Source organism: Peromyscus maniculatus, chromosome 11 (assembly GCF_049852395.1).
Source record: "Peromyscus maniculatus bairdii isolate BWxNUB_F1_BW_parent chromosome 11, HU_Pman_BW_mat_3.1, whole genome shotgun sequence".
NCBI lineage: Eukaryota > Metazoa > Chordata > Mammalia > Rodentia > Cricetidae > Peromyscus > Peromyscus maniculatus.
The window spans coordinates 57,627,694-57,643,977 of NC_134862.1; positions in this window are offsets into that span (position 1 = coordinate 57,627,694).

The window sequence follows — 16,284 nt, forward strand, 5'->3', positions numbered from 1 at the left end:
CAACTGAACTACATTCCTAGCACTCAAGTTTATATTTAATTTTAGCATGAATATTTTAAATTTTCATTATTTAAAAATTATAAATATAAACAAATATCACAGCTATCCTATAGATATACAAAAACTGAAAGTGAATTAATTGTGAAAATTAAAACATTTAGAAAAATCACAACAAAATGATTCTTAAAAAAATTAAATTAATACATAATAAAACTGCTATAGTTATGAAAACTATGGATGCATCAAAAAGTGACTATTAGACCATCTGAAGATGAGAAATAGAAACTTAATAGTCAAGAAAAACAAATTACAATATTTCAATTCTAAACAAACTGAAAGTTAATTTTTAAAATATTCTCAAAAAATGCCACATGATAATCAAAACTTACATAATTTTAAAAGTTAATTCAAACTTAAATAAGAAAAGGTAGATGCTTGTAATAATAACTATTTAAAAACACATTTTTGCATGAAAATGTATAAAAATCTAATTTTTGTAATATAAAAGATATTATTTTATTGAAAATAGATTTTTCTCATACAATAAATCCCAACCACAGTTACCCTCCAAACGATCCCCTCACCCCACCTCTTTTTTCACTCAGACCAACTTCCCCTGTTTTCTCTTCATAAAAGAGCAGGCCTCCAAGTAACTATCCCCAAACAGTACAAAACAAGATACTATAAGGCAAGACAGAAGCCCTCCTACTGAGCCCAAACAAGGCAAACTAGTAGGCAGAAAAGAGACTCAAGAGCAGGCAAAAGAGTCAGAGAAGCATTCACACCCACAATTTAGAGTCTTACAAAAACATCAAGAGAACAGCCATGACAAATACACAGAAGACCTGGTGCAGACCTATGCAGGCCTAGTGCTTACTGTTTTATTCTCTGTGAGCCCATATGAGCCTTGCTGAGTTGATTCAATGGGCCGTGTTCTCCTGGTGGCCTTCATGTCCTCTAACTTCTACACTCTTTCCTCCCTCACTTCTGCAGGTTCTCTGATGGAGACCTTCACTTCAGGCTCTTTCTTAGCATGATGTTTGGCTGTAGGTCTCTGCACCCACTCCCATCTGCTGCCTGAGAAAGCACCTCTAATGACAACTGGACAAGGAGGAGCTTATCTATGAGTACAGCAGAATACCATGAGGAATATTTCATTATGGGTTTTTCTTTGGTATATGTATCAGTCTGTCTGTCTGTCTGTGTATGTATGTGTGTGTGTGTGTGTGTGTGTGTGTGTGTGTACCAACCATCTTAGGTTTTACCCTAGGTCTTTGGGCTATCCAGTTTCTCTTCCTTGTCATCTAGGGAGTGTAGATAATGTGCTCCTTCTTGTGGCTTGGGCCCCTAGTTAAATCAGACATTGGTTGGCCACTCCTACAAGTTCTAAGCCACCGATGCCCTAATACATTGAGCAGGCAGGACAGATTGTAGGTGGAGGATTTTGTGACAGGGTTGGCATCCTGGTTTCTTTTTCTGTAGTATACAGATACTTTCTCATGCCAAAGAGACTAGGTGTGAAGGCTCCATATAGGCACCAGCTTGACCTCTATATATTCAGAATAAAAGATATTTTTTCCTTCTATTTTATTTTACAATACCATTCAGTTCTACATATCAGCCACAGATTCCCTTGTTCTCCCCCTTCCTGCACCCTCCTCTTCCCCCCAGCCCACCACCCATTCCCACCTCCTCCAGGGCAAAGATATTTTTAAACATCAAAAAATATACTGAGAAATCATTGTTTTATTTTTACTTTTAAACTTATATAATACATCTTTCATGGGTTGCATGATTGTGAACACAAACACTGAAGCACCCTTGTGACAGTGACAGAATTGGTTCTCTTTCCATTACGTGTGTCCCAGAAAATAAACTCAGGTCATCAGGCTTTGAAGCAAGTGTCTTTACTTGCTTAGATATTTACCAGCCATAAAATATTATTATTTTCTAATTAAACTAATAATATATCTGTTTGTTATATAGTTTATTGAATGACAATGATAGTGATGTAATGGAATTTTGACATTGTGTAAAACAATGAAAATCAGTGATTTTGACAAGATTCTATTTATCTTGTAATTTCCAATGGAGAAATGTATACAATATAAGCATTTTTAAAATATGTGTAGTACCAGTCGAAATGGGCAAAATTTCTAAAACATGGGACAGGTCAGGCTGCTGAGTATGTGATGAACATTCATTCATTGTTAGAGTGCAAAGTTTTACAGCCACTGTGGAGAGAAATCAGTGTGATGCAAACTCAGGAAGTTAGAAATAGATCTGCCTGAAGATCCAGATATACTATTTTTGGGAATATAACCAAAGGACTATACATCCTATTAAAGAGATACCTGTCCATCCATTTTCATAGGTGCTCTATTCATAATAACCAGAAACTGTAAATAGCTTAGAAGTCTGTCAACACATGAGTGGATCAAGAAAGAAATATGGTACATTTATACAATTGAGTACTACACAGTTGTTACAAAAATACAAAAATCATGAAATTCACAGGAAAATGGATGGAGCTAGAAAAAAATCATCCTGAGTAAGGTAACCTAAACCCCAAGATAAATATAGTATGTATTCACTTATATGTTAATGTTAGCTTTTAAGTCTTTGATAAGCAGGCTTATAATCCCTATAATCACAGAGAATAATTATAGAGTAAGGGACTAGGAGAGAAGAAAGGATCTCCTTAGGAAGGCAAAATATAATATAGTTATACATAGATTGAGGGGGGCTGGAACAGGAGGATTAAAAGGAGAGAAATGGAACTGGGTGGTAATAGAAGTAATATAAAGAAGGACAGACAAAATTAAGGGTCATTTGATGTGTTATAAGAAAACCTATTTCAATAGATCTTTCTAAAATATAAACATATATGAAAGAAAGCTCAAGGCAGTCACCAAATAACAGGGAAAACAAAGCTCCAACTAAATGTCTCTGACCACCAAATGAAAGCTCCAGTGCCATGAATAGATTGTATCTAATTGAGTTGTTGTCCAAAGGGACTTTATTGAAATCCCCAAACAACTCTGGATACTGCCAAGAATTTGTTGCTCTCCACTGATGGATAGTAAGTCCTATTGCTGCAAGAACATCTACATAACTCGTTGAACATGGAGAAGTCAAGCTGGTGCCTGCCTAGAACCTTCACCTCTAATGATTCGTCATGTTCATGTTACTGGAAGATATTCTTAGTGCTATCAAAGGAAAAAGGGAAACAGCAACCCTTTGATCACTTTGAGTCCTTTGATCTACAATAGTTTCCTGCTTCCATGATATCCTGGTGCAATAGTAGCACAAAATTTGTGGGACCAACCAATCACTATCTGATTAAATTAAAGCATACTACATGAGCTGTAACGCATGCCTAACAGTGCTTGGGTTTACAAGAACCTAGGCAGGCCAGAGACCTAGTGGAAAACTAAATAATATTGTTCTACTAAAGAAAGGTAGCAACAAAATGACTCTTAATGACTTTCTGCTATACTCATACATCAGCGTCTTACTCAGCCACCATCAGAAAAGCTTCCTCCTGCACTATACTGGGACAAATGCATAGACCGACAATGAGACAATGTGCGGAGTGAGAGTCCTTTGAATACTCATGCTGTGGGATGGTCTGTATGTCAAATAAAATACTGATTGGCCAGTGGCCAGGCAGGAAGTAGGTGGGACAAGGAGAGAGGAGAATTCTGGGAAGCAGAAGGCTGAGGCAGAGAGACACTGCCAGCTGCTGCCGCCATGACCAGCAGCATGTGAAGTCGCCGGTAAGCCACCAGCCACGTGGCAAGGTATAGATTTATGGAAAATGGATTAATTTAAGCTATAAAAACAGTTAGCAAGAAGCACTAAGAGGGGAGAAACCCCCATCCCTAAACCAGAAGCTCTCTCCAACTGATATCCAACCACTAAAAAAAATAATTTTTAAATAGAGCATGACTGGGTTTACAAATCAAACTTAAGAGCAGAAACCACAAAATGCATTAGATGGCCAACAAAATACAACAAATGCTATAGTATTTTGGAGTATTTCTGTCTCATAATGACACTTCTGAGCATTATTTTAGCCTTATAGGTCTTTAGTTATATATTATGGTTTTCAATTTTGTGCTTCTATATGATTTCTCTGTGTGTGCGTGTATGTATCCAAGTCTATATGTATCTTACATTTTTCCTTTTCCTTTGGCTCTTCTTTTCTTTTTACCTATTTTACTGTATTTTTGTTTTGTTTTGATTTGCTTCTTGCCTGTTTGTTTTCTAATGAGAGAAAAAAAGGGTGTGGATTTAGGTGAGTGTTGAGGAAAATATCCTGCCACATTACTGAAGGTGTTTATCAGTTGTAGGAGTTCCTGGTAGAATTTTTGGGTCACTTATATATTCTATCATATCATCTGCAAATAGCAAAAGTTTGACTTCTTCCTTACCAATACAAACAAAGCTCTTCATTCACTTTTGTCATTATTTGACATTTAAGTAGACATTTTATTATTTTATGTCTTAATTATTTTCTGTGTTTCTATAAAATACTGGTTTTCTAAATTTGGGATTGAAAGAGCTTTTGATTATCAGTATAAATTTAAAATACCTACAACTCAATATTTTGAGGCATTTCTAATAAGGAAAATAGAGTACATTGAATGTTATCCTAACGTTAACCATTTCAGTACATTACAGAAAATTCCTTTAGGCACTCCTTGGATAATATGTGTTTTGTCTATTCTGGAAAAATTGAGCAGGTGAAATAAATGTGTCTATAGACTCCCTAGTTGGTTGCTAAGAGACAACAAAATATATGATTTTAAAGTCTTGGAACAAAGAAACTTACTATATATAATGTATATTTTAAAGGAAGCAGAGTTACAGGAAGATTTTTTTTCTAATATTAGGACAATAAACATAGTAGTACTCAGGAGTACATGAGCACACTGTGAGGATGTAAATCGAAAATGGAATGACAATTGAAACTGAAAGCAGCAGAAATTTCTCTTTCATATCAAAATCCAGGGTATGGATGATTTGGTTCATAACAAGCACATTGAAAAAATATTCATTAAAATACTGTCATTAAATATCTTCAGTATAGCAGCTCTGTAGAAATAAACAATTTGATATCTTGAGAATGTACACTTCATCTATAGATTGCAGATATTAAAATTAATGTAGACCTGTAGAAAGTACATTATTATAAAATATAATTGTGCATGCACTTAAGATAAGGAAGAACACAATTACACCACATAAATTGTTATCTCAGGTCTCCCCCTAGCCTGTCCCAGAGCTAATAGTTTGCTTAAGTTTGTGGACAATTAAAAAAAAATGGACATGTGAAAACTTAATAATCAATAACATTCATCTCACTTTATCTCATTTAAGGGAAAATTATATCCATTTATGTTCAAGAAAAGGGTAGGAATGTTCTTCTGAATGCTCATGATTATCTTCAACTCAGTTTAAAACAAAACCTCTTTCTGAAACCTGTTGTTCTCTAGCTATAAGTTTGATGAATGGTATTTAATGAAACTCACTTGCCAAAACTCTGAATTTCTTGAGAACACCCTAGTTACCATTCCTTTTCAGCATTTAATCCTTTCCTAATCAACTCGATCCTTTTCCAATCTGACTACTTATAAACTCACCCTCTGCTTTTGGACTCACAGTAAATCAGTATTTATTGGCCTTATAAACTCTGTCTGAGCTTCTCATTGTACAGAGGACTGGACACCCATGGACCATCCTAGTTCTTTACTAATTCCAACTGCTGACCTAATAAAACAGAACTGCCTAAAGGCAATGACCTTTCCTTGTGAAGCCTTAGCTGTCCATTTACTCCTGAATAGCTTTCAAATTATATTTACTTTCTCATTGAGAGAGATTCACTATCTCCTCTGAAGCCTTTTCTGCCTCCTAAGGGCAGAAACAAGTTCCCTATTACATGTATTGTATATCTATTGTTCCTCGTTTATATCTCACACATCAAAAAGATTTAGTGGAAAGCAGCAGGATATGCCAATAGCTTCTATGGCTGACCAATGTCTTCTTTTATAAGAAATTTTCCCACTAAATAAAGATATAAATAAATAAATTCAGAAATAAATAAAATATAATGCCATTCAAAGAACCAAAATAATGTCAGAGACTTGAAGTCAGATATCAGGAGCACAAAGCCAGATAAATGTGAATGTGATCAGCTATCTCATGTGAGGTTCCTGGAAAGTAAAAGAAAGAAAAGAATCAAACCTCAAATTTACTTTTGCAAACACTTAAGATATTGAGTTTGGCCGGGCGGTGGTGGCGCACGCCTTTAATCCCAGCACTCGGGAGGCAGAGGCAGGCGGATCTCTGTGAGTTCGAGGCCAGCCTGGTCTACCAAGTGAGTTCCAGGAAAGGCGCAAAGCTACACAGAGAAACCCTGTCTCGAAAAAAACCAAAAAAAAAAAAAAAAAAAAAAAAAAGATATTGAGTTTGTCTAATATAAAACACAAAATATTATACAGTAAATAAATAATTTAAAAGGATATATTACAAAGCATGAAAAGAACAGAAAATTGTAACATGTCTTGAGATGATTAAAAATAACATGATTAGACATAAACAATCATCATATACATAAAATAAAAATATAATATTTAAGTCCTGAAAATAAAAATTTAGATCATATTGGAAGTACTGGAACTGCACAATTGAACAGAGTGAATGTATGAATGAAATGAAGCACAGAACATGTTAAATATAAAAAAAGTAAATAGATACTATCAACAACATTGTGCACAGAATGAGAAGACTTCAAATGGGCTCACCATAGTCTAAGATCTATGAAAGATATAAGACAGACTGTGGGCCAAGCAGTATTTGAAATTGTAAAACCTAAGGATTCTGCAAGTGATTGGAAACCGCACACAGCCTGTCAGTGGGTGATGGATGTCCTTTTTAGTATTTCCTGCTTGTGCTCTTCAAGTTGTCAGTTAAGTTTTTCAGGTCAGGTTTTGCTTTCCTTGACAATGTACTTCCTGACAATACAATCCCTAGCAGATATAGAACTATTGTCTATTTGTTTCAGGTCACTTCCCTGTGAAGGTAACCACATATCTTTTCTGTGTGCAGTTGTTAAGCCAGAAGGCTTTGTTTTATTTGTAGCACCCTGGATCCTGTTCATTCTTCTCTCATCCTTAACATTATTGTACCTGTGTGAAATACACAGTAAGCGAGACCTTGAGGCCTTTCTTTCACTGACTCACTCTAATCTGGCTTTTATCACAAGACACAAAACCTATTATACAAAATGTGTCAAAATGAAGTTTCATCAAATATTCATCTCTTTAAATATTTACACTTTAGCGTATTGAATTATACAAGTTATACCTTGTGATATGAGACCCAAAGTATCCAAATTCCCAAGTATTCTGTTAAAGTGGATTACAAGGGCTTTAGTTAATTCAATTAATTAATTAAGTTGTTGATTATTAACTGTGCTATGTGATTTTTTTTTTCTGGAGCGATATAGACAAACGTCCATCCTCCCAGAGAAGGCCACAAACAACAGACTGTAGAAATGATTCCACTCAAGATTAGCTTAGAGAATGTGCGAGTTACTGCTGTAGGGGTGAGAGATAATTTACAAGAGCATGGATGACCAGAGGCCCTCACATCGTCGTCAAACCCACGCCGGCATGTGTGAAACGCACAAAAGACGCATCTTTTCAGCTGTCTCCATAATCTGTCAGACACAGATTTTCTGACAGATTTCCCTCCCTAACAGACATTGCTAAATATATAAAGTAGGCGTTGACCCTGTGATCTTCTGAGCTTCAGGAATGTGCTGAGATTTGTGGCTAGTTTCTTTTCTGAGTCTTGTAACTTTTGTTTGCTTTCTGAGTCTTAATGAGCATCTGTCCAAGATGGACTGTTTCAATATGGGGCAAATTATTACACAATAGACCACCCTTGCTTCTAGGCTATATTCTTTATACCAGATTGTTTTCAATAGCCCCTAAGTCTTGGTAGTAGTGATATTAAGTTGTCTGATTACATTGCTCTATCTGCGGCTGAGTCTTGGATTGCTGCACCACAGAAATAGGAATCTACTCTGAGGAGTATGTCCTGTGACAAGCTCTTCTGTGTACTTCCCATTATATGAAAGAAGTTTCCTTCCACTACTAATGAGACCTACAGAAACAATGATTTATCAGCATAAGCACGGGTGTTTTGAAATGATTTTCATAGGCTTATCATATTTTTGTGAACAAAATAGTAACCTCCTCACTCGGCCAAATGACTCCTACACCCAAGTCATGTGCTTATAGTATCAGACATGAGTTTCCTCCCAGGGAGCAGGCCTGAGATCTCTCCAGAAAGCCACTGGTTACAACCATTACAATCATGCCACTCAAGCAGCTTTAATCTTTAATGTTTTATCAAAAATTGATTCTTCTCTCATATGATATACCCCCAACCACAGATTTTACTTCCTCTATTCTTCATATATTCCCACAACTACCCTGCCACTCTAGCATCTTAATTGATAGATTGGCACTGTAACATATAAAGTCCATAGCCCAGCAGGATACTTAGTGGCAATTTACCCCAACATATGGTGCTTTCTTACACTATTAAAACTCTCAGGATGACTGCTTCTAATTTAGTACCACCTAATTTCCTCCGTGACAGGTAGACAAAATATGCAATGTCTTTAGAAAAAGAGTATTATTATATAGTTCTGCCATGAAACCAACCTTAGTATCAATGCCTTTTATGGTTTATGTTGGCTCAGGGAACATCATGGTGGCCAATAACTCACAGGAAGGTGGTCCACCCTTAATTAACATTGGGATTCTTATCAACAATACTATGATTTCTAGTATTATCCTATACCACACATATGGGCCTTCTATATTTACACCACTTAGAGGCTACTATTCTTTATTTTAATTGATCTACCCCCAGGAAAGTTATAACTTAAGTGGTAGGTAGAGCTATTATTGAACTTGTCCTCAACCAGTCCTATATATTAGAATTTGTGTAATGACTGCTCATGTTGCTGTTAGTTCTCTGTTGACAATTAGACATAGTACTGAGTTAGGTGAGAGCTTTCATGGTGGCTTTATCTGTTGCTTACTTCCATAGAAATGCTTACAAGTGCCCTGTGATAGTCTATACATGGGTGAAGCTGTATTTATACACTTATTTGACAAGCAAAATCTCTATGAAGCTCACCGGCCAATATCAAATTAGGAAGGTTGATTTACATGCTTATTCAATGGAAGCCTACTGGCTCTGGTCCTTGTCAGATGCTTGCTATGGATGATGAGATACTCAGTTGCAGAATGCATGAAAACTGAAGTACTTTGTACATTATTAGGGAGTCCAGTAATCTATAATGCAACAGGGAGGGGGGACCTCCAGTTACTATGTATTTCTCTCACTTGCACACAACTTTTGTCACTCATCAGAGGAATAGCTTGGTTGCTTGTCATCCCTTGTTGGCAGATATATTGGGGACCACTTGTAACCCCTGTCTGTCCAACTTTAAAGACTTCCACTGACACTTAGCACATTGACCTTTTCATCATTTTCCCCCAGACACTCCAGCTTGACACAAATCTTGTCACATTTCCTTTGGAATAAACACAGATGGGGCCTGGCATCTGTTTTCTCACTTTCTTGTCTTTTTTTTTTAGTGACTTAGTACCTTATAAAATTAATCATTATGTTTTTAATCTGGGTTTCCCATGTTTTCCAGAACCCCTTCTATGCTATGTTATAAAGAGTATGCCCCACCGTGAGACTCAGGCAAAGCCATTAAAGTCTCATACCAGTCCTGTGTTCCCTAGAAGTAACTTCTTTCTTAGGTCTCTTGTGAGCACAATCCTTCCTCATCTGTAGAACTGAGCGTGCAGCATTGCCTCTCACATGAATTCCATAATGCTGTCTTGCCTTCCTATATCAGTTCCCACACATAAGGCTCATGGGAAACTCAGACAGGAATAGTACTTCATAAAAGCCTATCCATGAGAATGGATACCCTTCACATTGCCTCAGGACATGCAGCCTTTTTCTCATGGAGATATGAATAGTTACATATTACTGAGGTATCCTGTTTCTACATGTTTTTCAGCCTCACATGCCAAGCTGTGAGAGGCTTTTGAAACTGTGTGTTTAAATGCACCCCTCCCCAATATAACCAGTTAAAGGATGGGAGGAGTATTTCCAGATTACCATGCTTTTGTTTTGGTGTGTGTGTGTGTGTGTGTGTGTGTGTGTGTGTGTGTGTGTGTGTGTGTGTGTTTTAACTAGATCTTCATTAAAACCTCAACCTGTATGATAAATCAGCAATTTCTTCTTCTTCTCTATTAAAAGTCAGATCTGAACATCAGATTCATTCACTTTCAGCTCCCTTTTCTCAATATCAGATTCAGTCTGTGGGTTCCAAGATGTGGGCACACAGCAATGGGCACTTTAGTTGAGACCTAAATTTTAATCTCCTTTTTTCATTCTTCCAGCCATAAGAAATATCAAACCAACATGTCTCTTTCATGCAGTTTCTCAGCCAAAACAGAGGCTAGTGAATTGAACATGATCCATATGCTTGTTTGCTTGATCCCGCCTCCCCTCCCCCCCTCGACAATTATAAATATTCCTTCATTCAGGGAAGTTATTTTCTAGGGAAATAGCTCAGCCGCAATCACCTATATAATTATTCACAGCAAAGGCCATGCAATAGATGCCACAGTATACTTATAGTCTCATCCCATATATGTCATTTTTAGGGATTGTGATATATTTTGTATTCTGTCATTGGATCCAGGGTTATCTCCATATTTGTGTGATAGGTCCTATTTATCACAGGTACAAGAAAATAGTCACTCATAATTTCCCCAGAAGCAATACTCTCAGACAACTTGTTCTTTATTACAAGTCTTGTCACCCATTGCAAGGTCCATGCAACCATAATTATAGAACATGGGGAAATATTAAAGTTTTGGAGAGAATATCCACCCACACAGCCTCAGTAATATGTGCAATATACTTTGAAAGGACCATACATTACTATTCCAGGTCATCAACAGTCCTTCCTCTGTTTAGCAAAAAAATTATTTTGTGTGAATTCTTGGTGAAAAGTAAACAAACAGGTACTCAGTTTAGTTTGGGTGCCAGTAACAAACAAAAGAATTTTTTTCCACCCAAGTCTAGTTTAATGAGCCAGTGAGTTTATTGGGGAGACTTACAGATGCAGGGAAGACTCAAAGGTAACTGTACCACCAAAAAACCAAGCCCAATATGAGTGAAAACTTAGGAGAGCTGCACCTAAAAGGACTCTCTACATGATCTGCAAACATAACAGCTGACTTTATTCTCTAACTAGCAGAATTCACTGCTTATCTGAGCTTGCTTGCCATGAGCCTTGAATATATTGTAAGTTTTGAAAATTTCCTGATAATTATAAATTGCTAATTTTATGAGTCTTAATAAGTGTCTTTCAAGGGTGGATGGTTCAACTAGTAGGAACATGCTACATAACACAGAACAATAAGGAATAATAATTTGAAAAAAAAATGAAGCAAAAAGCAAAACTTCCAAAATGTGTTCTGCAATGTAAAATGGTAACTATCACAAAAAGAAATAAGAACAGTACTGTTTTTAAATGTACTGATTTGGTGAAAAATCACAAATTTTGAAAATATTACTCAAAACATAGCAGCTGGATACTTGGGGACACAACAAAGTTGAATAAAGGATTCACATACTAGATAGTAAAATCACCTCCCTGCACATATCTCAGACCCATTTCCCTAGTTTTGTTATGTAAGCTGAGATGCTATGTAACTGAGGTACTTACTGTAATGTATGCTAGTACTAAACATTCAGTATCTCTTGAAACCTATGAAGTTTTTTACTAAATTTCATATAATGAGATTGAGATGGTGCCCTCTTCACAACCAGAGAGGGTAGAAGACTCAATAGGAACAGACATCTAAAAGAAAGGAAAGAAGAAAAAGAGGGAGAAGGAAGACAGAGAGAAAGGAAAGTAAGGGAAGAAAAAAGGAAAACATGCAGTGGAGAGGACTGAAGGAAGGGTAGGAGAAAGAAAAGGCATAGGAAAGGAAGAAAGAAGGAAGTTAAAGAGGGAGAGAAGGAAGAAGGGAGGGAGGAAGGGAGGAAAAATTTAAAGGGTTGAAAAAATGAGATAAAGAAGCAAAATAGGAAAAGAAAAGAGAAGGAAAGACAGAGAAGAGAGGAGAGAAGGAAGGGAAGGGGAAAGGAGGGAGGGAAGGGGAGAGGAGAGGAAAGGGGAGGGGAAGGGAGGAGAGGAGAGGAGAGGAGGGGAGGAGAGGGAAGGGGAGGGGAAGGGAGGAGAGGAGAGGAGAGGAGAGGAGAGGAGGGGAGGAGAGGGAAGGGGAGGGAAGGAGAGGAGAGGGAGGAGGGGAGGGGAGGAGGGGAGGAGAGGAGAGGGGAGGAGGGGAGGGGAGGAGAAAAGATTGGGGAGTGGAGGGGAGAGAAGTGGGGAAGGGAAGAGGATTGGAATGGAGAGGAGAGGAGAAGAGAGGAGAGAGAAGAGGAGAAGAGAAGAGGAGGAGGAAAATTTCAAGAATAAAATATCTTTGTTTCTTTATTTCACTACCAAAAGCCACGGAGTACAAGTCAACACCAGTGGTATTTTCAACTCATAGTAAAAATTATTGCTCCAAGGATGTTGACAAAGATAAATGAAGGAAGTTAATAACTTAGACATAAAAATCTTTCCCCAAAGGTATCTAGTCATATGAAATAAAATTAACATATTTATCATTTACATTGGCTGTTGATTGCCCCGATTTCTGGTACTAAATGCACCCTACACTGATATAACACATGACATAATCGGGAAGAAATAATTTTAATTGGCAAGATATGTTTGTTGCTTTTTAAAATAATCAGTATCCTTTATTACTACCAGCATTTAGGTACACACTATTCATAGAAAAACCCTTAAAAACTAAGCATGGACCACAATATTTAAATTAAGTTTCAGACTAAACATTAACAATTAAATCAGTAATAATCCTTGCTTGGTGTTGTAATCATGTATGTTTAGTAAACATGATTTATGAATTGTAATCAGTGCAGTTAATTAATTAACTTAAATTAATTAAATTTAAGTTTAATATAAGTTTGTTATCTTTATTTTTTAGAATACCCTGATTTGTTCAACCAATGGCAATGTCAGTAGTATTCTAGAAAGAATATCTTCATGTCAGAATGTAAATTAAAATGTGGTGATATTGTGTTCCCCAAAATATTGTGCACCCTAATAAACTTATCTGGGGTCAGAGAACAAAACAGCCACTAGATATAGAGGCCAGAAAATGGTGGCACTCACGCCTTTAATCCTAGTATTCCAGAGGCAGAGATCTGTCTGGATCTCTGTGAGTTCAAAGCCACACTGGAAAAAGCCAGGCATGGTAACAAGAGCCTTTAATCCCAGGAAGTGATGGCAGGAAGCAGATAGGTATTTAAGGCATGAGGACAAGGAACTAGGCCGTTAAGCTTTTAGGCTTTTGAACGGCACAGTTCAGCTAAGAGGCATCCAGTCTGAGGAAACAGGATCAGCTGAGGAACTGGCAAGTTGAAGTAGCTGTGGATTGTTCTGCTTCTCTGATCTTCCATCATTCACCCCAGTACCTTGCTTCAGGTTTGATTTTATTAATAAGACCTTTTAAGATTCATGTTACATTAAAATATGATACTATGATTAGTATTTTTGTCAGTATCAGTTTAATGTCCTAGGCCTGCAGAAATATTTCGCTGACGCGCAAGCAAAAGCAAGATAATTTTTTCTAGTTTACTGCCTGCATGCTGGCTTCCACCCAGAAATTTATTCAGGTTGTGAAAATTCAGTCATTATGTTTTGTTGAGTTTGGGAAATAGAAGGAACTCAGTGCTGGAGTACGAGGCACTGGATTAATATCTGCACTTTTTATAGAGAGTTTACTTTTAAAAATTATCCATTACATTGTGAGTAAATTTCAGATTTTAATCTTAGTATTGATTAAGTTGATGTTAATTAAGAAGTAAATGCTCATTTGGAAACTGCTGTGATTTTTGATAAGCAAAAACTAATTTCTAAATATTTTGCTATGGTAAAACAACAGCCAAAAGTATAAAGTATGAATTACATAAGGGTTAGTTCTCCCAAAACTCCTGTGAGAATGAGGTAGGTAATGAGAGTTAGGCAGGGGTAGGTAGTATGAACACGTGGCAATGAAATTTTATCTAAAAGAGTCCAAACAATAATTTCTTTAGGGATAACGTAGCAAGAATGCAATGGGAATATACCTGCAAGCCAGGCAATCTGCAGATGAGCCTCTCTTTAATTCAGTAAGCTTAAGCTACAAGGCAAATTTCATGTAAAGTCTCTAACCCTTCTAGATAATGAAAGCACAGAGGCTAATATAAGGAATTTGAAGGATTTAAAAGATTAAATAAAAGACTACCAAGAGATACTTGAACTCTGCTTTTCTCTATACTTTAGGAGACTGAGAAAAATTGAGACTGCTCTTTGTTTGGAAGAAGTTCAATTAGATCAATGTCTCAGTGCCTTTGGGGAAAGTCAACCGTTCGCTATATGGTGTTTGGACTCTATTTCAAAGTGGCTCAAAGGTGTTATAAAAAGTGGTAATTAGGTTTATCAAACTGATTTGTATAGACTTTCTTCTGTAGCTAAGGCTACATTTGTTTCAATAAACTCAATGATAACAGGCTTAAACCTTCCTGATTTTTCTAAGGAAAGTCTCTAGACTATAACACAGTTTGACATGGAAGGCAGAAAAAGTCCTTAGCTGCTTTGTTTTGTTTTTCTTGTTGTTTTTCAAATTAGAGAAATGTTCAGCCTGCAGGTGGCCTTGGTGGCACAAACCTGTAGTTCCAGTTCCTCAAGAGGCTGCTTCAAGAAAATGGCAAGTTCAGGGCCTCTCTGTACTATTGAGTGAGTTCAAGCCCATCCTGGGTAACTTATTAAGATACTATCTCCAAAAGGAGTGGGACATGCATGTAAAATTTGTGTAACAACTACATTGCAGTAGGATGCTAACTAGGCATAATTCCTAGATATGAACACCCGTCTAAAGACAACTTAGCTTTTCCTTGATATTGACAAGGCAGTAAATATCTTACTAAATGTTAATATAATGCTTGCGTTTAAGTCTTTTTTTGTCTAAGATATTGTAGAGCTATATTTGGAACAGAAATTCTGTATTAATGTTCTGCATATTTTTCTAACATTTATTGGTACTTTCCATTTGATCAGATTAAAGTTTCTTTCACATATTTTAGTTTCATTTTCCTTTTTTATTTTCACAATTAGCTATTTTTCTATTCCTATCAATTCCTTATTTGGAAATTATGCCTTCTTGCACACACCTGTCATTAAAAATATCATAATCTACTATGCCTTTCCAGTCTACACACACACACACACACACACACACACACACACACACACACACACACACACACACACACACATTTAGATCTGACATGCTTGCACACATCTACCTGAAATCCCAGCACTTGAGCTGCTGATAGAGATAGGGAATCCATCCTGAAATACGTAGTAAACCCTGACCCTGTCATATAAAATTGGAAAAGAATGGTATTCGATTAATCTTATTTACAAACAAACAGAAAAAATAAGGAATAGAAATCCACATATTTTGAGAATCAAAAGAAACTTACTTCAAAAATAAAGTATAGAGTAAGTAAAACTCGCAAACATAATAATAAATAAAAACGTTGAATACATACAAAATGAAGGTTATTACTAAGCTCCTGATGTAACTATCAAGCCATGTGGAAGCTTCATTTTACTGAGTCAAGTTCTGTAAGGAAAATTGTGACAGTTGTAAGCTAGGCCCCAACTTTGAATTTCATTTTGTTTCTATACATTATATATTAGATTAAATTCTAAGAAAAGCCTTGGGTTTTATTTGGACAGAATTTATCCAGGAAAAAAAATCAATGACAGTAATCATTATTCAACCAAGATTTTTTTTATGTTGCTATATTCTTTTTAAATATGCACTTAAGAGAGATTTGTAGATTAATCCCTAAATTTCTGGGTATGAGGTAGTGAATGGATCCTGTACTCTGAAGAAAAAATGTATATAGTTGTCAAGTACTGGTGTCATACTCTTTCCTGGAGGTGTTCTTACAGTGAAAGGAGGATGGGCATGTTATGGGGAAGAAGGTGTTGAAGAATATAAATGGCTCTTCACTACTCCCACATGTCATGCATGCATG